Consider the following 24852-nt stretch of genomic DNA (forward strand, 5'->3'; position numbering starts at 1 on the left):
AAGAGTTTAGCTTCTAGGGCTATCTGGGGGGCTAGCGATGGAGTCCGTGTACTTCCACCCCAACTACTTTTCTACCTCCTCCCCACAGGGGTGCACATGACATGCCAGGTTCATGTCATATGCCAGCAACTGCTGCAGATGGGCTTTTGTGGGTTTAGGCAAGACTCCATGCTTTGCACAAATCTTTAAGGTGATAAACTTTAAGATGTGTACAGGGCCCTAGGTTGAGCTCCTGGCTGGTCCCGGCAGTACAAGTCATGGTGTTTAACCGCATGCGCGCTAGCGGGTTTTCCCGCTGTGCGCTGATTTTTGAAAAACGCGCGGTTTGTGACAAAGCCAGCTCGCCATGCGCGTAGCGCAGGTAACGCCCATGACGATGTGGCTTTGTCATCCGCGTCGAAGGGGTTAAAGCAGACGGGGTCGTATTAGAGATTTAAACAAATTAGGTATTTCTATGGGCTAACTACTTTATAGTTGAAAGTTTGTAAACAGTGGGGGATTTAACCAAAGGCCCTAACACGATTTTTAATACATTTGGAACAATTTGAAAATCAATAAAAAATCTGTCTAAAGAATTTCAGGATGCCACCAATGTAGGAAGCTGGCTCTGTATATGGTATTACCACCAAGTGGTTGAGTCCAGGATGTGAGAAAGTGCCCTCTTTCTGCATGGTTGCCTCCACTTTTTGCTGATGTGCGTTGACTGAGTGTGCCCACGTCTCCTGCTAATCAGATACACAGGGCCTGTGTTCCTTCCCTAAAACTGCATTGAAGCCTAAACCCAATTAGGATCTCTGGCCACATGTCAGCCCCTGGTAAATGGTACCACAGGTACCCAGGGCATTGTGACCAGAGAAGACCCCCAACGGCTGCAGCATTTATTGTGCCACCCTTAGAGGTACTGTACCCCGACCCTCACACACTGCCTTTGCAGGCTGCGTGTCTTGGTGCAGAACAAAGTGAAGAGTCGACTTGGCACACATCCCTTTGTGCCATCCCTACAACCCACTACCCTGGCATACATCAGTCACCCCTCTAGCTGGGTGCCCTGTGCCAGTGATGAGGGTACAGGTGCATGAGCCTGTACCCCTACAGCACCCAGGTCCATTCCTGGGCACTGTAAGTGCTGTGCTGCCATTAAGAGTATATGGTGCTGGGAGGTTGTCATTACGAACTCCACAGCACCATAATGGCTACACTGAAGACTGGGAAGTTGGGTATCAAACTTCTCAGCACATTAAACCCACACTGATGCCAGTGTGGGATTTAATGTAAAATGCATGACAAAGGGCATCTCAGAGATGCCCCCTGAAACTCGACCAACCTCCAGTGACCTGACCGAGTGGCTGCCTAGGCTTCCACCACCAGACATGTTTCTGGACCCCTGGGTCAAGAGCTTGCCGCTCTCGGGGGCCTGAAACAATGCACATCCTGGGACGAGGTGCCACGCCTCCTCCCCCAGGATGGGCAGGGTTCGAGAAGGAGAAGCTTCAAAGGCACACCGCCTTTGTGAGCTTCTCCAGACCACTTGCTGTACTCAGCAACTGGTTCCCACTAGTTCTATCCCCCACTTTGGGCGGGAGACCCAGCGGGAAATACAAAGTGAGGAAGAGAGGTGTGCCCACCTCTGCCAACTCCACCCCTAAGGTGGGGGAGGCAAGGTGAAGCACAACTCGAGTCCCCGCCATCTTGAGGATGGGGGGGATCCAGCCAACCAGGGAAAGGCTCCTGCCCCCCCCCCCCTACTGGAGAGTGGCAGAATAGGGGGTGTACCCACCCCAGGGAAGGGACCATTGATCCCTGCCCTTTACCTCCCGGTAACACCCCTTAATGTAGTATTTAGGGGCACCCTGAACCTTCCTTCCTCAGGTCCAGCAACAACAAGAAAAGAAGGTAAGAAGAAGGACAAAGAGCCGTGCAGAGCTAACAAGAGGACGATGCCACTGACTTGGCCCGGGCCGGTCTCCCCTCGAACCGGCTACTGTAAAACCCCGGCGTGTCCAGCAGAGAGCAACCTCAAAAACCCCCAGAGGACCTGCCTGCATTCACTTTCCAAGCTGGTTCTTCCATGAACACCGGACTGGTTTGAACTGCAGCTTCTGGTGCAGGCCAGAAACCGTGAATCCAGCCCACTCTGCGCCAGGCCAGAGTTCTGACCCGAGTCGATCCTGACCTGCGATCCGGAGACACCTGACTTGCCTGAAGCCTCCAGACAACATCTGCAGCCTCAATCCAGAGGACCCACCGCGACCAGAGTGGGTAAGTAAATCCAATGTCCAAAGGGACCCAGCACCTGACGCCCCACGGCCTTGTATGTCCAACCCAGCGGTGCCTAACCATCCCTCTGCATCCCAACTTACCCCTCGAAGTGGTGGTCACTCCTGGAAGATCCTCGTCCCCGAGCCTGCAGTGTTTCTTTATCCCGGAGAATCCCCATTGAAATCAACAGGGCACCCGACCTCGAAACAGCACCCTGCACCCGGCTGCCCCTTTGGTGCAAACTTGGTCCCCAACGAGCCCTGAGCCCTTTGCTCCCACAACCCTATGGCCTGCTTGCCAGCCGCCACCAACCAGAGTCCCCCTATCCCCAATGGATAACATTGGGCCTCAGCACTCTGCACCCAGCCACCCGAGTGCCGCTGAGGGTGCAACAACAGTGCATCACCGACCCTGGGATACACCGGAGTCTAATCCCAGAACCTTAACTCAAAAGACCGATTACTTACCTTGAAACCGATAACCTTTTTCCTCATAGGATAACATTGACACTTTTTCTCCCAAACGTTTCTAAGTGTCGACTTTTGAAAACTACAAGTATGCCTTAACAATCAGCCTAGTAACCAAAACGCATGTTCTCAACTGTTTTCAGGAAATGTCCCAGTGCTGAATCCAGGATCCAGCACGGAGTAAGAAAAAGTAACGATAACCTAACTTCGCTGCTAAGTGAATTTCGTCCCTTAGGATAACATTGGTGATTTCTATGTGAAAAAGTTTCAGTTTCTAAGTGTCAACTTTTGAAATGCAATAATATTCTTAAAAAATCGTACCTCTAACTAAAACGCATTTACTCACCTGTTTTCAGGAAATGTCCCAGGACTGAATCCAGGATCCAGTCCTGTGTTACCCAAAGTAATCTGAAAAGTAATTAACTGCATTTTACTTAAAAAGCCCGTTCAATTGAATGTACTATTCCTGCACAGTGTAGCAAACTGCTTTCTTAAAACTGTAACCAAAACCAGTACAAGTTACACTGCAATTTTGAACTGTGTTCCTACAAGTAATTTACTACTGAAAAGTATTTGTATGCTTACCTGCACCAGGCTTGCTTGGTTCTAGAAATAAAACAGTATTTTTTTTTATACAAAACAATTGGCCTAGAGTTCAGTCTTCGAGTGTGTGAATTAATTTGCTGACTGAGTGTGTACAACAAATGCTTTACACTGTCCTCGGATACTGCCTTAATGCTCGGCCAAGCTACCACTTTAGAGAGTAAGGTTATATCTAACTTTAGCCTCTGCCAAACCTCTGGAGACCCTTGGACTCTATACACACTGAACCTCACTTTGGTGCAGTATATACTGAGTCAGTTTCTTACGCAGGGGTTTCCAAAAGTGCCGGTGCTTAATGTAAAACCCAGAGTGCTCTAGTAGTGGTAGTGTGGGCGAGCAGCCTTCGGCCGAACAGAAGCGCAAGACATTGCACAGCAGTGATCAATAGCGGACACATGACCCAAGGAGTTCCAGACCAATCTTAGAAAATACTTAGCATTTTAAGATAAAGATCTTCACAATAAGGTAAGTACGCTCTAAATAAAAAATACTTCTCACTTTGAAAAGAGAAATAACCAGTTAAATGACCCAGGAAGGTTTGAGAATTATCTAAAATCAAGATCTAATCTGGAAACTCACAAAGCATAAAGGGACGAGACGAAATACACGGAGGTTCAGACAAGGCTCTAGAATGGCTACGGGTCAGAGGAGTTTCAGGGTGGGGGCCTGACTGATTTCGTTGGCCAGTTTTGGAAAGCACATGTTCATACTTTAACCTAATTGGTTGTGAAATGATTTACAGAGATCGTACAAGTGCAAAAATGTACTAAACAGAGTTTGCTCTTTCATTCAAAGTCCTTCACAAGAGGGGTATCTGGAGGCAGCTGGCCCTGTATATACTGTCCCAAAGTGAGGTATAGTGTGCACAGAGTCCAGTGGATCCTCAAAGGTCGGCAGAGGTAAAGTTAGATAGCACCTCACTCTCCATTTCTGGCAGAGTGGTCGAGCAGTAAGGCTTTATCAGAGGACAGTGTTAAGCATTTGTTGCACACACTCAGGCGAGAAAGGATTGCACAAACTCAAAGAATGAACCCTGATCAATTGCTTGTATTAAAAATATTTCTTTAGTGGTATTTTATTTTTTAGAATCAAGCAGGACTTGGTACAGGTAAATAGAATTGTACTTTTCAAGACAGATTGATCAACAAGAACTACTTGGATTACTTTTTCTACTCTGTCATAAGCCTACATATCACACTGGAACAGTTCCCTGATAAAAGGTAGGTACAACACTTCATAAAAACACACAGCTTTAGGCTTTCATGCAAACACTCTCAACAGTTTAGTTAAAGGTTTTGCAGAGGAAAACAGTCAATACAATCTTATGGAGAAAAATGAGGTTTGCAGGTAAGTAAACGGTCTTGGGTGTGGAGTTTCTGGAGTTAGAACAAGGGTTCCCCGAGGGCCAAGGATGCACTCTTGTTACACCCTGAGCGGCACTAGGGCGGCCGGGTGTGGAGGTCTAACAGTAGCCTATGGGGCTCTGGGGCCATCAGTTTGTGGCTGCTCTCGGGCAAGCCACAAGGTTAAGGGAGCAAAGCTCCTAGGGTTAAACTCCGGGCAAAGGGGGAATCCTAGTTAGCACACAAGGTGCACCCACAGTGGCGCAGGGGCGGCCGGGTGCATGATCAGCGTCAGGGGCTCGGTTTACATGGGGAGATCTCCGGTTGGAACAAACACTACAGGTTCAAGCGAGGAGGCTTCCAGGCGGTGACCACCATTTGAAGGAGTAAGTTGGGATGCTGGGGGTTGCCTGGACACAGTAGTTTGGGCAACACAAGGCTGTGGGGCGCCGGTTAGAGGGTGCCTTGATGCATTGCATTTTCCTCACCAGTTCCGGTAGAGACCCTTGGTAGAGACGTCGGGAACCTCCAAATGGAGGCTGCCGGTGTCGTTGGGAGGCTTGTGGTAGATCAGGGATTACCAGGGCCCAGGTCAGGATCACTGGGGGGGGGGGGGAGGGGGGGGGATCTCCTCGCGGTGTTGGGCCACTCGAACTCGGGCAGCGGGCCATAGGCGTCAGGTGCAGGCTCACAGATTGGGCCAGAGTGTGGTTCTTGAGCAAACCCAGTGCACATGGGAGAAAGTCTTTGTAGGGAAGGCAGGGCAGGTCCTCCGGGGGCTGGGGGCTGCTGGCCGCAGGACACGCCATGGTTCTGCTGGAGAAGGTGGAGGTCGGGACAGGCTAGAAGGGCTGGGGCCAAGGCAGTTGGTGTCCTCCTCTACTTCCTTCAGCACATCTCTTCAGTCCTCCTCCTTGCTTGTCTGAGGAAAGGTTCGGAGTTGCCCCCAAACACTACATTTAGGGGTGTTTCAGGTAGGTACAAGCTGTGACCAATGGTTCCCTCCCGTGGGGTGGGTAACACCCCCTATTTTGGTAGGGTGGCATTAGCCTCACTCTGGTTGGCTGGGCACCCCACACCCCCCACCTTCAAGATGGCGGGGCAGAGTTGTGCTTCACCTCGCCTCCCCCATCGGAGGTGTGGGTTTGGCAAAGGTGGGCACACCTCTCCTCCGATCGTGGTTTTCCCACTGGTTCTCCCGTCCAAAGTGGAGGTAAGAACCGGAGGGGGCCAGTTGCTGGAATTACTGGCATCAGTGTGGGTTTAATGGGCTGAAAAGTTGGATACCAAACTTCCAAGTTCTCAATGTAGTCATTATGGTGTTGTGGAGTTCGTAATGACAAACTCGCAGCACCATATACTCTTAATGGCAGCACTGTACTTACAATGTCTAAGAATGGACTTAGACACTTTAGGGGTACAGGGCTCATGCACCTGTACCCTCACCACTGGTATAGTGCACCCAGCTAGAGGGGTGACTTACCTATACCATAGGCAGTGGTTTGTGGGCATGGCATATAGGCATGTTGACTCTTCACTTTGTTCTGCACCAGGACAGGCAGTTCGCAAAGGCAGTGAGTGAGTAACGGTACAGGGCCTCTAAGGATGGCACAATAAGTGCTGCAGCCCTTCGAGGCAATCCCTGGTCATAGTACATTTCATAGGGGGCTGACATGTGAGCAGAGATTGGATACAAAGGTACAGTTTTAGGGAATAAACATATGCCCTGGGTACCTGGTTAGCAGGAACCCAGGGCACACTTAGTCAAAGAGAATCAACATCAGGCAAAAAAGTGGGGGGCAATGTTACAAAAAGGGGCACTTTCCTACAGTATAGTCAATGAGAATGTAAAAAAAGTAAAAAAATAAAACAAGCATGGACAAAGGCAATAAGTCTTGCCTAAGCAACCTATCGGCTTTGGCAATGTTTCAGCCAAGTGGCTCAGGACCGCCCTGACCTCCTGCCAATTTTTAAAAAGTGCTATGACATGGTCAGTGCGGGTAGAGTCAACGTTCAGCCGTGCGGCATAGCAGCCACTCAAAAAAACAATGCCAAAGCCAATAATGTGCAAACTTAACATGTCGGCTTTCCCAATGCTGGTTTCAAACTGTGGTCATGGAACCAAGCTTTGATGTCTTGGTTGAAATGTAGACCGTAACAACAGGACGAAGAGGGATGGGGGGGGCGACCAATGGGATGGGGAGTGAGTAGCAACTACACCGAGAAGAATAGGAGTGTATGAGGGGCAAACAACTAGACGGGAGGCGAACAACACACAAAGGGGCAAGCAGCGGGACAGGAGGGGGTGGGTGAAAGCAGAAATGGAAAGCGGCACAGGGAGGGAAACATCCTCCAAACACATGCACACTTGTGGAGTGCTGAAACGGAAAGAAAAAAATGTTTCAAAAGCGGAAGAACTCCCATTAGTCATGAAAAAAAAAAAGTTCTCAGACATGAAAATTTGGAATGGAAAACATGCAGCAAATACGAGAATGAGTGATGTTTCAAATTACCCAGAAACGTATTTTTAAAACTTGACAAAAGGAGAGGTGGACTGGCTGCTCAGTCTGGTACGGCCACACAGGCCAGTCTCAAAGGGCCAGTGTTTGAGCCATTTTTTGGTCCCTGTGGCCATGAAAACACAGCCAAGACAGAGCCCCATTCAAGCTGACCCATCAGGTGGTGCCAGATCAGGCTGATTAAACTAAGTCCAACACCAGACACAAGTACGCACTGCCAGTTGCACGTGTGGGTTGAGGAAACTTACCAGAGTCTGAAGACCAATGTGAAAGAAAGGTTTGTGTGCCAGCTCCCCTCAGTCAGCAAGCATGCTCTCGGCATTTATGGTTGTTTGAGATTGTGGCAGAAGATGAGCCGGTAGTTCCTCATTGAAGAAGCGTGAACCTTAGACAGCACTTCAGCAGGTAATCTGGAAAACAAGGGGTCAGTGTTAAAAACCAATGCAAACCTTCGGAATGAAGTGGCTTCTAATGAAACGTTCGAAGGAGTTTCACCCCTGCGTCTGCCTCTCTGGGGCTACTAGAGAACAATCAAGCACACAGCTCGACTCCTCCACAGCTAGTTTTCAGGCTAGCCAACCAAACCCTTTCCCACTGCACTGTCAATCAGCCCACACACACTCTAAGGCAACCCAAATACCCCAGAAAACCATATGAAAAGTACTGAGCCCGTTGGACCTGGCACATTCTGGTTAGCTGAGGCAAGGCCCTAACCAGGCAGAACAGTGGGCGATTACACTCACTTTAGAACCTGTGCCCACCCTTCGGTAGCGTGGCACTGAGCGGTCAGGCTTATCACAGAGGCAATGTGTAAAGTATTGGCACAGCACTGACTCACAATAAATAAACTGGAGCGTCACGAACGAGACTTCACACAATGTATGTAAATAATATTTATATTGAAAACAGTCAACACTACATTAACAATGTACTTCTGGGCATAATCACACTTGGAAATATGACTAACAATACTATGCCCAACAGTGTTGAAATGACCTCAGTACTATGCACACTTGGTAAATACCCTACACGGCCGCCCCTTTACCTCCCAACACACAATTATGCCATCCAACACATGATCAAACCTAGGCCCACCTGTGTAACTCTTATAATTCAGCATCACACAGTTATAGGGTGCACCGCAGGTCACAATATCGGAAATATGTACATACAAGAAATTATAACACTTTTTGGCAGCACCGCAGGCAGAGGTCACAGGTAAACGCAATGTCAAACAGTGTTCTTCGGTCATGAAAGGAACATGTAACGCAGCACCGACGGCCAGTGTCATCAATCACAAGTGGTCCTCAGACTGTCACTCCCACGCATACTCACTTAGCACAGATATGCTATGCAACAGATATCAGGCAAGTTTGCATGAAACGCCCTCAAACACATACGCACACAGTAGCACAATGTGGTGCAACTGATGTCCTCCCGGTCAAGTGGTAACACACTGCAGAGACCCCTTGGCCCAAACCTCCTGTCCAACTCACTCGACTGCACAAACACCCACAGATTGGAGTTCACCAGCCCTCTCCCCGAATACTCAGCCACTCGCGGCCGAAGTCCCACTTAGTTCAGGGTCTCAGGGAAGAAGGTTGGGGTAGGTAGCAGGACTAATTAGGGGGCAGTCATCAAGGGGGGGGCGCATTACCCACCTCTCGAGAAGTTCACCCACAGAATGCAGAGCAGAATGAGGGCAAAAGTTGGGCACTGAAAAGGGTTCCACAGAGGCCTTCTGGTACCAGCCAAGCTCTGCAAAGAGGGGTGGGTGAGTTCCACATGCAGTCTCTTGATCTACTTCCAATCATTCTCAGAAGTGCCCCTTTGACCCTGTCAGCCACTCTCACTTTCCAGGCCCAATCCGGGCAACAATACCCTGCCGCACAAAGTAGTCGGGCCCAGGTGAGGAGAGGGAAGTTGTTCCGATGAACTGAGGGCCCAAAACGAACAAGCGATGAATGGAGAAGGTAGTGGGGAAGTCTCTCAAGAGGAAAGGCACTGCGCCCGGACATGTCGATCCAAGACCCACCCAGGCAATCTGAGGACGTTGGATGCTCAGTGATGAGTTGCATCAGACAATACCAGTCTCTCACACCAAGACTAGTGAGATGTCGATTCTTTTGGTTTTAAAATGGCAGTTTTGTTGTTTAATATCAGAAGACCTACATATAACTCCATTTTAACCTATGTTTTCAGTAAATTTCAATGTTTAACAGAAAGTAAGATTTCGCAGCCTACAACCGTGGGAAAGACCTTTTTCGCCTGGTACAGTAGAACTCCTGCGCCATGCAGGCTGCCTCGGAATTGTGAGGACGCCATTTTTTTTTCTGGGACCCTTCCACCAAGAGAATGGGTTAGTGAGGAAGGGTGTCTCTCCCCTGCCCAGTTATATCCTTTCATAAAATGTATTCTTGGGAATCGCAGTCTACTGTAATGGTGGTCGCAACATTTCTCTTTATCTTGCGGTCAGCCAACCACAGCACTCGGGCCCTCAGGACCGGTCTCAGGGTTTTAGACAATCAGAATGCTCTATTTTAATGAGGTTTCTCGGTCTAAAAATCCTTTGGCACTAGCTTTTGCTGTATTTTAAAATTAATTAATTTGCAGAGGACCTTGCAACTTGTAGTTCATACGTCTCTTTGGACGAGATAAGTGGCACAGTTTTTTGTAAAAAAATGGCTTTCATTCTGCTTAAAGAATCAATTTGAATAGAAGAGATGTTCAGTGAAGGCCATAACGGCGACTCCCCGTCTGTCTTAGCTTTAGGAAACAATACTTGCATCCAACAAGTGACCCTGGCTGACACAGGTACGAGATAGGCTATTCCCGGCATCATGCCACAACAGCTGTGATCATTCAAAATTATATAGCTCCCGTTACAAAGCTGCCTAAAAATTGGATCTATCACTGCTGCTGGAGAACCTTGCAGGTGGCAGGATAAGTTGTTCGAAGAACCTTCACAGGCTCCATGCAAATTAATACCGTGGCATAAAAGTGTACCGCTTAGTGCGCTCTTACATTGTGTACCACTAAGGAATACTTCTTTTCCCCCACTCCAACATTTGTGTGTGTATAGTAATTCCCAGGTTGACTTCATGTATTCCTTACTCAACCTTTCATACACGGCCACTGGTATATGTTTTAAACAGTATTGAAAATTGTGACAGGCAGAGTGATTATCCCGTAATTTTTCCAGTTATTCAATGCTCAGCACCGTATAGTCTGCTCCTCTTTGTGCCAGAGTGATTTGTTTATCTGTAAGGTTAAATTCAGAAAACAATGACGTGGTGTTGATTAGACGCCATGGCATGTAGCCTGAGCGAAGATTTTGCAACTTCCAGCCTAAAAGCATTATAGAACGTAATTGTGACTGTCCATGCTGCAGCATGAGCAAGTCCTGTTCCATTATATCTATGGCAGAGGATACTATGCTGTCCAAAGAATACATTCTGGATGACAGGGCTGTTAACCCATTGTCAACTACAGACAGATTTCTCTAAATTAATACGATCAATTTCTCGTATTCTTTCTGCAGTCTCTGCCTGTGTCGCTTTCCAAGCTTTATTATAAATGGTATATATACCTGCATATATGAAACATTTATGACGTCGTTTTGCTGGACCTGATAAGAAGTCCCTTAAATCAACGCCATCTTTAAGTAAAGGTAAGTGTTGTTTAACCTCTAAGTGTGGATTTTTGTAACCACTATGTTGTTACTATCCCTGGATGTTGTCTCTGCACATATCTTGGATCTAGCCTGGTTACTGTAAACCCTTGTGTTTTGTTCAGGAATCTACCTTGACAGTTATTCGTGTCTGTGGGCCAGAGCAACCATTATTTCCAATCAGGATCAGTTCTGTTTTTAAATAAAATAGTTTTTATGTCGACCCCTCCTTCTGAAGTGTTTTTGCTATAAGATGTAGGTGTAGGTACAGATGGTTTGTTCAAATCTTTTATCTTGGCTATGCCAAGACAGGATGTCTGTTGCACAGGGTCGTTCAAAAACATTATTTGTTCAGGGATAATGCATGCTCGAAATAAAGCTTCTATTCCCCGCACTTGCCAGTCTTTTGAGCCCCAGACAGTTTTTGTTTCGATGTTGTCACTCCAAAAGTCAAAACCTAACGAGGACATCTGGGTATAAAAGGCTCCTGAATAAATGTGCTTTGGATTAGTCAACATACTTTTCATTCCTGTCTTATTAACATTTTGAAAGTAAAACGTTTCCAGATTTGTGGTATTAAACCCTGAGAAGTATGGACATTTTTCTTAGAATGTTTTTGAGCTACCTTTTGGTGGCGTTGGACAATGTTCCCATTGATTGAAGGTATAACCATTTCTAGGGTTTGCAGATTTGTACAAATAATGATGGCCATAATGATTATAGCAATACATTTGTGCATAATTTGATGAACCTTCCAAGTATTCATGATTTGTGAATTTTGCAGACATCTCTAAATCTGACATCATATTATTAATAGTCTCAAAGTCCCAATCATCAGAAAACGTGCTGGGTGAAACAAAGTCACCTAGAAAGTGGCAAACATTTTTTGGGGGGTTAAAGCGCCCCATGATGTGCCTTCACTTTAATGTCGGCCACGCCCCTTCCTTTAGACAGGGCAGAAATGTGTGTGGATGATCTTAAAGTGAAATCATTGCAACTGACGAGTCAAAGAAATAATAAAGCATTTGTTAATCAGCACAGCGCATGCAAATGTGATGCACAGTGCAGAGAGCAGAGAGCAATTTTTAAATAAAGCGCAGCGTCCATGATCGTGCCCAGCGCTGTCAGGAAATAGGATGGGTTAGGGAGAGCCTGTTGTGGCTGCTAGAAGAGACATTGAAGAAATAAGTCCTTACCGACTAGATAAAGCAGATTGTGTAAGACCACAAGTAAAATGTCTAGTTCTCAAGGCAGGTTTTAAATGCAGACAAGGAGGGACTACTAAGCCTATTCACAAATGAAAAGCAACAATTTTGAAAAGGCTGCAAGAGGAGCCAATTGAAAAGATAGGTGGGAAATGGGCAGAGCTTTTATTCCAGCATGTTCCTTGTTTTTACCTTCCCTTTACATTGCTAAATGATTGGCATAATATATCTTTTGCATAGTTATACACTGTTTCTAATCTTGGTTATTGATAGTCTTATTGCTTTTAATCTCTGGATCATGACTTATGATGAAATTTAGATAAAGAGTTTTAACTGTCCCGAGTCTGTGGTTATTATATGAGTGCATATGTTACTTGCTACCTATTATTCTAACTCCCTGATCCAATAGGTTATAGGTACCAGTGACAAGGATTGGTAAGTCAAGGGTAAAGGACCTAGTAGAATAAAATATCTGGTAGTAGAGCTAAGGATACCTGATTAAGTAAATGTGTAAATGATTATGGTCCCAGGTGAGTATGGTAAATTTGTAGTCGGGTGACCTGCGTGCTCTATCAGCCTGTTTTCATCTGGTCTTTAACCAGGTGGATTCCTACCATGAACCAGTTTGAATGTATTTACAGGATTCGTGGCTACACCGTATTTTTACTTCATGAACAATCGCTGTTCAGGTTAGAGCGCCCTCACTCTTACACGGGTCAAGGTATGCAAAAGCATCTACTGCGGCCCCCTGCGCTCAGAAACCCACCCACCCTGACAGACCACGCCCAGAACCGCTGCATCATTCTAGACTCCTCCCTCACTATGAACCGCCAGACCAACGCTGTCACATCAACCTGCTTCAACTCCCTCCACATCCGCCGTAAGACCTTCAAGTGGATACCCTCTGATGCAGAAAGACCAACACCCACGCACTTATAACCAGCAGACTGGATACAGTAACACCCTCTACGCCGGAATCAACAAAACCCTGCTACACAAGCTCCAATCTATCCAGAACACCGCAGCCAGACTCGTCCTCGGAACCCCATGACACGAGCACATGACCCAGCACATACGAGACCTCCACTGGCTCCCCCTCGAGAAGAGAGTAACATTCAAGCTTCTCACCCACGCCTACAAATCTCTCCAGAACAGTGGACCCAAATACCTTAACGAGAGACTCCGTCCACATACCCAAAAGGAACCTCCGCTCCGTGGACCTTGCCCTGGCAGAGACGCCACGCATCCGCAGAACCGGTGGGAGAGCCTTCTCCTACATCTCAGTAAAGACCTGGAACGAGCTCCCAGTCAGCATCAGACACTCCCCAACTCTGCACACCTTCAGGAGGAGACTCAAGACCTGGCTCTTCGACTAATCCGGAGCTGCACCCCCTCCCCCCCCCAGCCCCCCAGCACCTTGAGACCCTCACTGGCAAATGCATGCTTGATAAACCCCTGATTGATTGATGCACATAACCTCAAATGTAATTTTTTTTTTAGGATGCTATATTTACCCATTTCACAAATTGAGCGACACTAGAAGACAGCAATGTCCCCTTTACTGCAGTGTCTCCTAATGTCAGATGGAAATAGTTTCTAGTGATGACATACTGTACTTTTCACATGTAGGGTGAGACCTAAGAACTAAGTATCATAAGCCAACAATCACAGAATGGGGCAAGGACAGTCTCGGAGGCGGTCTTGCGCTGATGTAGTCCAAACAAAAGTAGCCTGCTTAGCAAGGTGTCTAAATTCATGCCTTTAGTCCTGTAGCGTTTCGTGTAGACTGAACTGGTCTATAAAATCCACAGACCTGTAGTAAAAGTACAAGTATTGCGTCCCATTATGGAATGTGTTTCACATGTGAATTATGAAAACTGATTGGTAAAACAAGTTAGTCAGAAAGAGAAACACCCTGCACTATTTGTGACCCAAGAGGTGTGGCCTTGGTGAGTGTGAAGCAAACATACCAACCTGAGGCACCGAAGAATCACCAAGCAACCAAACCTGAAGCGCCAAAGACAACACAAAGCAATCAAACCTGAAGTGCCAAAGACGATCACCGAGCAACCAAACCTGAAGCGCCAAAGACCATCACCGAGCAACCAAACCTGAGGCGCCGAAGACTATCACCGAGCAACCATACCTGAGGCGCCGAAGACGATCACCAAGCAACCAAACCTGAAGCGCCAAAGACCATCACCGAGCAACCAAACCTGAGGCACCGAAGACAATCACCAAGCAACCAAACAAACCTGAAGCGCCAAAGACTATCACCGAGCAACCAAACCTGAGGCACCGTAGACAATCACCGAGCAACAAACCCTGAAGCTCACTAACACTTCAACAGGTTTAAGAATATGACAAGACCAACAGACGTAGGAGTAACTTAGCAAAAAACTCAGCCTTTCGTGGCATTCTAAACCGGCATTTTAATTGGTTATGGACTGTTCTCCTAGTGAACATGTTTCTAATATATTTACTTGGGAGTTGCAATCGATAAACCAAAGTGGCAGTAACATGTTAGTAACTATGCCACCAGGTGTGTCTCTGCGATGTAATCAATCATTTCTCCAAAATGTATTGTGGATATGCAAGACTTCCATCACATGGACAAACACTACAAATGCTCCCATGTGTGTTTTTTTACAGTGCAATTGTTTTCCCTTCTAAAATAATAATATAGCTTCAAAAAATGTTTCCATTGTTCATTTGCTAATTTAATTTACAATTTTCAATCCTCACTGTTACGAGATTCGAGACTGGTTTTATGTCACTGTTAGCACTAGATACAATCCAACCAGTTCATTATGTGAGAGAACTCATGCACCCAAGAGACACCTCCGATCAGCCGACTTCTCTGGCCACCATCCCTCGCACCCCTCTCTGGCCACCATCCCTCGCACCCCTCTCTGGCCACCATCCCTCGCACCCCTCTCTGGCCACCATCCCTCGCACCCAAGAGACACCGCCGATCAGCCAACCTCTCTGGCCACCATCCCTCGCACCCCTCTCTGGCCACCATCCCTCGCACCCAAGAGACACCTCCGATCAGCCGACCTCTCTGGCCACCATCCCTCGCACCCAAGAGACACCTCGATCAGCCGACCTCTCTGGCCACCATCCCTCGCACCCCTCTCTGGCCACCATCCCTCGCACCCCTCTCTGGCCACCATCCCTCGCACCCAAGAGACACCGCAGATCAGCCAACCTCTCTGGCCACCATCCCTCGCACCCCTCTCTGGCCACCATCCCTCGCACCCAAGAGACACCGCCGATCAGCCAACCTCTCTGGCCACCATCCCTCGCACCCCTCTCTGGCCACCATCCCTCGCACCCAAGAGACACCTCGATCAGCCGACCTCTCTGGCCACCATCCCACGCACCCCTCTCTGGCCACCATTCCTCGCACCCAAGAGACACCGCCGATCAGCCGACCTCTCTGGCCACCATTCCTCGCACCCAAGAGACACCTCCGATCAGCCGACCTCTCTGGCCACCATCCCACGCACCCCTCTCTGGCCACCATTCCTCGCACCCAAGAGACACCGCCGATCAGCCGACCTCTCTGGCCACCATTCCTCGCACCCAAGAGACACCTCCGATCAGCCGACCTCTCTGGCCACCATTCCTCGCACCCAAGAGACACCTCCTGTAGGAAGGGGGAGTCTCTGGTTGGCGCAGTGCAGCACTGGCGACAAGCAGGGCCTCTCTCTTCCCCGTCAGGGCTGAGGGTTACCTTCAAGACAACCTCTGCTTACCCTCTAGGTAGTGTGGCTTAAGCAGTCTTAGGCTAATCTCTGGGGCATATAGGGTTAAACATCTGCAGTATTACACCATCACAACCAACCCACCACACAATGACACCAAACTGTATTTGTAAAAATATATATTCTTTATATAAATTTCAAGCAGGCTTGTAAATACAGTCTTGGTTACTTCTTCAATGCAGGTTCCAGTATTCTTTATCAAAGTCACAGTTCGTGAAATAAAAGCACTCTTTTGGGCCTTCTGCCCAGGTTTAAAAAGGTTCCAGTGTCTTATAGCGCTTCGAGGCGCTTCCTGCTGTCTCCGCGCTAGAACTGAGTCACACTTCGGGGCTCGACTCGGGGAGCGGGGGCCGTGGGCCACAGGGGGCGTCAGGCGGGGCCTCGGGGGCCAGGAGCAGAGCGAGCCTCTGACTCGAGGGCGGCTCGCGCTGCCAAGCAGACAGCAGCTGCGAGGCTCCCGGGGCGCCCGAGGTCACAGAGCGCGGTGCGGGCTCGGATTGCAGAGCGCTCGCACCGTGAAGGCAGGGACACAGTACCTTTCTAAATTCTTGCGGTGATCTTCGAAGAGGACGGCTGAAGGGGGAGCTGTCCCACGTCGCGTTGCTTCCTTGACGGGCGAGGCGAGCGGCGGCTCGAGGCAGCAGGTCACGGGTCACCCGGGGGCGGCGGTGCTCGATGGGGGCTCAGGTCCTTTTACTCAGTCTTCTCTTTCGTCCTGACGGCGGCGGCTGGGTGTGGCGCAGTGGCAGTACGGTCCCCAAGTGCGGGACGTACCCAGCCAAAGTGCCTGTCGCGGTGATGTCTCTTCAGCGGGGCAGCAGGCAGAACGCTGATAGCGGGGGGAGGACAGAAGGGCGGCAGTCCATCTTTGCGGGGGAGTCTACGGCGCTGGGGCCCAGTAGACCTCGATGCTTGGACCGGACGGGTCCTCCGTTACTTTGTTCGTGTGGGGCAGAAGGCAGACGCCGTCACGATGCTTGGGCCAGCGGCGGCTGGGCCTCACGGTGCTAGGGCGACTGGCTGACCCCACGGTCACGGTGTGCAGGGGGATGGATGCCCTCGTCCTCCTCAATCAGCGCTGCAGCGATAAGCAGCACACACAGCAGATGCCTTGGTCAGGGGTTAGCGCTCACTGTTCCTGGAGCGCTGGTCAGGGGGCAAGTTCAACAGCAAGCCCTTGGAGATCTTTCAGCAGAGTTTGGCACAAAGTTCAAAATAAAAGCAAAAGTCTCTTGTAGTCTTTTCTCTTCCTCTCCTTTGGCAGCAAGGCACCAGACACAGGCCAGAGTCAGTACTCCTCCTTGTAGTCCTTCCAGGTCCTTCTCTTCGGGCAGAGTTTCCTCTGTAGCACAAACAGGATCTAATTTACAAGGAGCAGGGCTCCTTCTTTTATACCCAGTTTCTTTTGTTCTAGCAAGCCAGGGGGGCCTCTGCATAACTGCTCCAGTCTCTGAGCACTTGTTGTGGGTACTTCTGGCTTTTGCATTCAGTGTGAGGGCAGGCACATCAGCCGCTCCCCAGGGGGGCGGAGCCGGCATTGTGAAGGCAGGGGCAGCTTGAGCACCTTGTTGACAGGCTTCGGTCCTTCCTGGGCCAGGTGCAGGCTGAGTCATCAGTCGCTCCCCAGGAGGGCGGAGCCAGCATTGTGGAGGCAGGGGCACAGCCTGATGCATCATTCAGGGGAAACTCCCACCCCCCACTAAGGGGTCATCCTGCTAATCACTACCTGTCAACTCCCAGCCCTGTCACTCACACACACCAGACAGTCAGATCCACATCCAAGCAGAGGCGGGCTGAAAGGGTTAGGCCAGCAAATGCTAACTTTCTAAAAGTAGCATTTGCAAACACAGGATATTAAAATAAACTTTACTAAAAGAAGTATTTTATTATTCTGAGTTCAGGCATACTAAACATTAATTTCTACCATGTTCCCTGAGCCTGCTGGGATTATAGAGTGTAATAATTCCAGTAGCCCAACTGGCCTAGAAGGGAACTGGTAGCCTTACAATAGTGAAAAACGAATTTGGCAGTAATTCACTATTAGAACATGCCACACACACCACAGCATGTCCTACCTTCCACTTACAATGCACCCTGCCCTCAGGCCTACCATAGGGGTGACTAATAGGAAGTTAAGGGAAGGTTTAGGGGCTGGCAAGTGTGTGTACTTGCCCAGCTAGCATGACAGTACCAGACTGCACGCAGGTTCTGCAATGGCAGACCCTAGACACATTTTAAAGGCTGCTTCTGTGGGTGGCGCAACCAGCGCTGCAGGCCCACTAGCAGTATTGGCATTCACAAGCCCTGGCACTCCTGGTGCACTTTACTGGGGACTAACAGTAAATCCAATGAACCAATCATGGACATCAATCACATGTACACTTTACAACAGGGAGAGCATATGCACTTTGGCACTGGTCAGCAGTGGCAAAGTGCCCAGAGTCATTAAACCAACAAAAACAGGTCAGAGAGAGTATTGGAGGAAGGCAAAAAGTTTAGGGATGACCCTGCCAAGAGGCCCAGGTCCAACACCTCCGATCAGCCGAACTCTCTGGCCACCATCCCTCGCACCCAAGAGACACCTCGATCAGCCGACCTCTCTGGCCACCATCCCTCGCACCCCTCTCTGGCCACCATCCCTCGCACCCAAGAGACACCTCGATCAGCCGACCTCTCTGGCCACCATCCCACGCACCCAAGAGACACAGCCGACCTCTCTGGCCACCATCCCACGCACCCAAGAGACACAGCCGACCTCTCTGGCCACCATCCCTCGCACCCAAGAGACACCTCCGATCAGCCGACCTCTCTGGCCACCATCCCTCGCACCCAAGAGACACCTCCGATCAGCCGACCTCTCTGGCCACCATCCCTCGCACCCAAGAGACACCTCGATCAGCCGACCTCTCTGGCCACCATCCCTCGCACCCCTCTCTGGCCACCATCCCACGCACCCAAGAGACACCTCCGATCAGCCGACCTCTCTGGCCACCATCCCTCGCACCCAAGAGACACCTCCGATCAGCCGACCTCTCTGGCCACCATCCCTCGCACCCAAGAGACACCTCGATCAGCCGACCTCTCTGGCCACCATCCCACGCACCCCTCTCTGGCCACCATCCCTCGCACCCAAGAGACACCTCCGATCAGCCGACCTCTCTGGCCACCATCCCTCGCACCCCTCTCTGGCCACCATCCCTCGCACCCAAGAGACACCTCCGATCAGCCGACCTCTCTGGCCACCATTCCTCGCACCCAAGAGACACCTCCGATCAGCCGACCTCTCTGGCCACCATCCCTCGCACCCAAGAGACACCTCCGATCAGCCGACCTCTCTGGCCACCATCCCTCGCACCCAAGAGACACCTCCGATCAGCCGACCTCTCTGGCCACCATCCCTCGCACCCCTCTCTGGCCACCATCCCTCGCACCCAAGAGACACCTCCGATCAGCCGACCTCTCTGGCCACCATCCCTCGCACCCCTCTCTGGCCACCATTCCTCGCACCCAAGAGACACCTCCGATCAGCCGACCTCTCTGGCCACCATCCCTCGCACCCAAGAGACACCTCCGATCAGCCGACCTCTCTGGCCACCATTCCTCGCACCCAAGAGACACCTCCGATCAGCCGACCTCTCTGGCCACCATCCCTCGCACCCAAGAGACACCTCCGATCAGCCGACCTCTCTGGCCACCATCCCTCGCACCCAAGAGACACCTCCGATCAGCCGACCTCTCTGGCCACCATCCCTCGCACCCTAGAGACACCTCCGATCAGCCGACCTCTCTGGCCACCATCCCTCGCACCCAAGAGACACCTCCGATCAGCCGACCTCTCTGGCCACCATCCCTCGCACCCAAGAGACACCTCCGATCAGCCGACCTCTCTGGCCACCATCCCTCGCACCCAAGAGACACCTCGATCAGCCGACCTCTCTGGCCACCATCCCACGCACCCAAGAGATAGCTCAGATTAGCTGACCTCTCTGGCCACCATCCCTGGTACCAAGAGACACCTCCGATCAGCCGACCTCTCTGGCCACCATCCCTCGCACCCAAGAGACACCTCCGATCAGCCGACCTCTCTGGCCACCATCCCTCGCACCCCTCTCTGGCCACCATCCCTCGCACCCAAGAGACACCTCCGATCAGCCGACCTCTCTGGCCACCATCCCTCGCACCCCTCTCTGGCCACCATCCCTCGCACCCAAGAGACACCTCCGATCAGCCGACCTCTCTGGCCACCATCCCTCGCACCCCTCTCTGGCCACCATCCCTCGCACCCAAGAGACACCTCCGATCAGCCGACCTCTCTGGCCACCATCCCTCGCACCCCTCTCTGGCCACCATCCCTCGCACCCAAGAGATAGCTCAGATTAGCTGACCTCTCTGGCCACCATTCCTCGCACCCAAGAGACACCTCCGATCAGCCGACCTCTCTGGCCACCATCCCACGCACCCCTCTCTGGCCACCATCCCACGCACCCAAGAGACACCTCCGATCAGCCGACCTCTCTGGCCACCATTCCTCGCACCCAAGAGACACCTCCGATCAGCCGACATCTCTGGCCACCATCCCACGCACCCCTCTCTGGCCACCATCCCTCGCACCCAAGAGACACCTCCGATCAGCCGACCTAGCTTCACTAGTGACAACACACTTAATGAGTTGCAGAGTAAACACACTTGGACAAAGTAGGGGCCCTTGGCTTGCATGGGACAATATTTACGAGGTCATTTCTTCTTCGATCAATCCAAACTGTACAAGTTGATACAAAGTGAAAGGAAGACGTGTACGTGGCTCTAAAATTCTTAAACCTTAATATTGTTATGTTTTTGATTACTGTTAATTCACTTTTAATGTAAAAATAAACTGCGAGTCAACCTCGGGATACAGAGCCATCTCCTGATGCTGCTCACTCCCACCACTAACCCCCCCGGAGCTCCCTTCTCGCTCCTGATGAAGATCACTCCCACAACTGACCCCCCCCACCCAATTGTGCTCCCTACTCCCCCCCATGTAGCTCACTCCCACCCCCCGGTACTCCCTACATCCCTCCCGATGCAGCTCATTCCTGCCACCGACCCCCCCATTGTACTCTTAACTCCCCCTCCCCCCCCACTATCTACCTCACTCCCACGCCTGGTATTCCCTACCCCCCCCTCCTGATGCAGCTCACTTCCTTCCCCCACCCCCTGTACTCCCTACCCCCTCCTGATACAGCTCACTCCCTACCCCCCCTCCTGATGCAGCTCACTCCCACCACTGACATCCCCCGGCTGCAGCTCACTCCCACCACTGACATCCCCCCGGCTGCAGCTCACTCCCACCACTGACATCCCCCCGGCTGCAGCTCACTCCCACCACTGACATCCCCCCGGCTGCAGCTCACTCCCACCACTGACATCCCCCCGGCTGCAGCTCACTCCCACCACTGACATCCCCCCGGCTGCAGCTCACTCCCACCACTGACATCCCCCCGGCTGCAGCTCACTCCCACCACTGACATCCCCCCGCTGCAGCTCACTCCCACCACTTACATCCCCCCGGCTGCAGCTCCCTCCCACCACTGACATCCCCCCGCTGCAGCTCACTCCCACCACTGACATCCCCCGGCTGCAGTTCCCTCCCACCACTGACATACTCCCCCGATGCAGCTCACTCCCACCACTGACATACTCCCCCGATGCAGCTCACTCCCACCACTGACATACTCCCCCGATGCAGCTCACTCCCACCACTGACATACTCCCCCGATGCATCTCACTCCCACCACTGACATACCCCCGATGCATCTCACTCCCACCACTGACATACCCCCGATGCAGCTCACTCCCACCACTGACATACCCCCGATGCAGCTCACTCCCACCACTGACATACCCCCGATGCAGCTCACTCCCACCACTGACATACCCCCGATGCAGCTCACTCCCACCACTGACATACCCCCGATGCATCTCACTCCCACCACTGACAACCCCCCCAATGCAGCTCACTCCCACCACTGACAACCCCCCCGATGCAGCTCACTCCCACCACTGACATACCCCCGATGCAGCTCACTCCCACCACTGATATACCCCCGATGCAGCTCACTCCCACCACTGATATACCCCCGATGCAGCTCACTCCCACCACTGATATACCCCCGATGCAGCTCACTCCCACCACTGACATACCCCCGATGCAGCTCACTCCCACCACTGACAACCCCCCCGATGCAGCTCACTCCCACCACTGATATACCCCCGATGCAGCTCACTCCCACCACTGATATACCCCCGATGCAGCTCACTCCCACCACTGACATACCCCCGATGCAGCTCACTCCCACCACTGACATAGCCCCGATGCAGCTCACTCCCACCACTGACATACCCCCAATGCAGCTCACTCCCACCACTGACAACCCCCCAATGCAGCTCACTCCCACCACTGACAAACCCCCCCCCGATGCAGCTCACTCCCACCACTGACAAACCCCCCCCCGATGCAGCTCACTCCCACCACTGACATACTCCCCCGATGCAGCTCACTCCCACCACTGACATACCCCCGATGCAGCTCACTCCCACCACTGACATACCCCCGATGCAGCTCACTCCCACCACTGACAACCCCCCCGATGCAGCTCACTCCCACCACTGACAACCCCCCCGATGCAGCTCACTCCCACCACTGACAACCCCCCCGATGCAGCTCACTCCCACCACTGACATACCCCGGCTGCAGTTCACTCCCACCACTGACATACTCCCCGGCTGCAGTTCACTCCCACCACTGACAAACCCCCCCCCGATGCAGCTTACTCCCACCACTGACAAACCCCCCCCAATGCAGCTCACTCCCACCACTGACATACCCCGGCTGCAGTTCACTCCCACCACTGACATACTCCCCCGATGCAGCTCACTCCCACCACTGACATACCCCGGCTGCAGTTCACTCCCACCACTGACATACTCCCCCGATGCAGCTCACTCCCACCACTGACATACTCCCCCGATGCAGCTCACTCCCACCACTGACATACTCCCCCAATGCAGCTCACTCCCACCACTGACAACCCCCCCAATGCAGCTCACTCCCACCACTGACAACCCCCGATGCAGCTCACTCCCACCACTGACAAACCCCCCCCCGATGAAGCTTACTCCCACCACTGACAAACCCCCCCATGCAGCTCACTCCCACACCACTGACAAACCCCCCCGACCCAGCTCACTCCCACCACTGACATACCCCCGATGCAGCTCACTCCTACCACTGACACACGCCCCACATACTCTTCCCCCCCCGATGCCACTGTGTACACTTCTCCTTCAGCAGTAACACCGCACACATGCCCTCCCCACCACGAAGGAACAGTAGCAAGGTCACAGAGGAACACCTCTGTGCTACCCTTGTCCACAACACCCCCCTCTGCCACAACCGACGCCAACTTTGCAGCCACAGAACTACACCGCTGGATCTCCAGATGCGCAGACAAGCTTGCTCCCCTCCGATGCCCCAACAGACAACGCCCTCTGAAGGCCGCTTGGTGCACCACCAACCTCCAAGCAGCCACCTGCTCCTGCAGACGTCTCGAAAAACGATGGAGAAACAGCAAAACAACCGAAGACCAGTCAACCTACAAGCACGCTGTGAGAAGTTGGCCTGATGTGCAGTGCTCACTATTCTAGTGATCACTATATATCAGTCCAAACAACCCTTATTGATGATTGGTTGTAAGTCAACCTTATAGACCAGCTATCCTAGTAGCATGGATACGAGCAGTCTAAGGCTAAGACTCTAGAGAGCGTGTTAAGCCAGCTGTTTTACCATCACATTACCCCTTGAACACCCAGTGAAAGGACACCACACAAGTGTTATGAAAATAAACAGTGTATTTATTAGAATCACAACAACCCTGTACTCTTTATGAGGACAGGGTGCTAGGCACACAACAAAACTCTTACGAAAATACTTAAGTTAGCACGTTATACACAAATGCCCGAGGGGCACGAAAAACCATATACTTAAAAAGTGGAATGCGAAATTACTAGCAGGTAAGTACAGTACTAATAGGCTTTGGAATCGCTAGGACTTGACTATAGAATCGTTAGATTACTTCTAGGAGACCTAGGGGACTCGGGTGCAGAGTGTGCACTCTCACGCGGGATGCGGGACAAAGTCTATGGAGGCTAGTAAAGGCAAAGTTAGTGTTCACGGGCGAACCCGACCTGGTGGGAAGAAAACGACAGTGGATCCTGACCCTAGGATAGTGAGGCTATGCTGGGACATCGAAGTGCCGAAGTTACCTAGCCCAGGGGCTGCAGCTGCATAGGTCTGAAAAGACGTCGGGGATCTCGTTGCCGGACCAGGAGCCTGGAAGGAAGAAGTTGCTGGCAGGCGACCAGTGAAGAAAAGTTTGATGGATCCAAGCCTGGATCAAGGAAGAAGAAAACCTGAAAGCAGAGGGGACCAAGTTCTTGAATCACTAGCCAGTGATTAAGTGGGCACCAGGATGGCACCGGGCGAAGTCACCGCAGTCAGGTGAGTGGGCGCTGCTGGGCTCTGCAGTCTCTCGGACCAGGAGGCGTTGTCGGCGACCAGGATGGAGGTGCGAGCTGTCCCACGAAGGTTCTTGCTGTCGACGTCGCTGGACCCAGGATTGGGCAACAAGTCTTGGCAAATGCAAGGCCCACGCGGTGGACCTAAAATGGCGTCTTGGGCGGACCAGGAGGGTCCAGGGTACTTCTCCGATGGAGGGAAGCAAGGGCCAGTCTGGAGCAACCAGACCAGCAGCAGAAATGTCGTCGGGCGTCGTCAGGAAGGCCACAAGCCAGCGGGCTAGTAGCCAAACAACGCGGTGAGCAGCAAAAAGCAGAAGGGCCCCACGCAGATCGTGGAGATGCTGGGGGGCTGCACTTCGGTGCTGGAGCTGCTCAGGGTGGGGGCTTCTCGGACCCCAAAGCACTCACCAGGAATTCACTCGGCGGGCTTGCTGGAAAGAAGTCGTGCAGTCTTGAA

At 51.5% G+C, this 24852-nt stretch overlaps 1 protein-coding gene across 1 annotated transcript in view; it reads right to left on the minus strand.

Annotated features, from left to right (window-relative positions):
• FAM13B (family with sequence similarity 13 member B) overlaps positions 1 to 24852 on the minus strand; it is a 333002-nt gene that overhangs the window by 295463 nt on the left and 12687 nt on the right. The window contains exon 2 of the mRNA XM_078664100.1: positions 7440 to 7601. The gene's annotated coding sequence lies outside the window, so the exon portion shown is untranslated. The remainder of the gene's footprint in view (positions 1 to 7439; positions 7602 to 24852) is intronic.

Source organism: Lissotriton helveticus, chromosome 10 (assembly GCF_964261635.1).
Source record: "Lissotriton helveticus chromosome 10, aLisHel1.1, whole genome shotgun sequence".
Taxonomy (NCBI): Eukaryota; Metazoa; Chordata; class Amphibia; order Caudata; family Salamandridae; genus Lissotriton; species Lissotriton helveticus.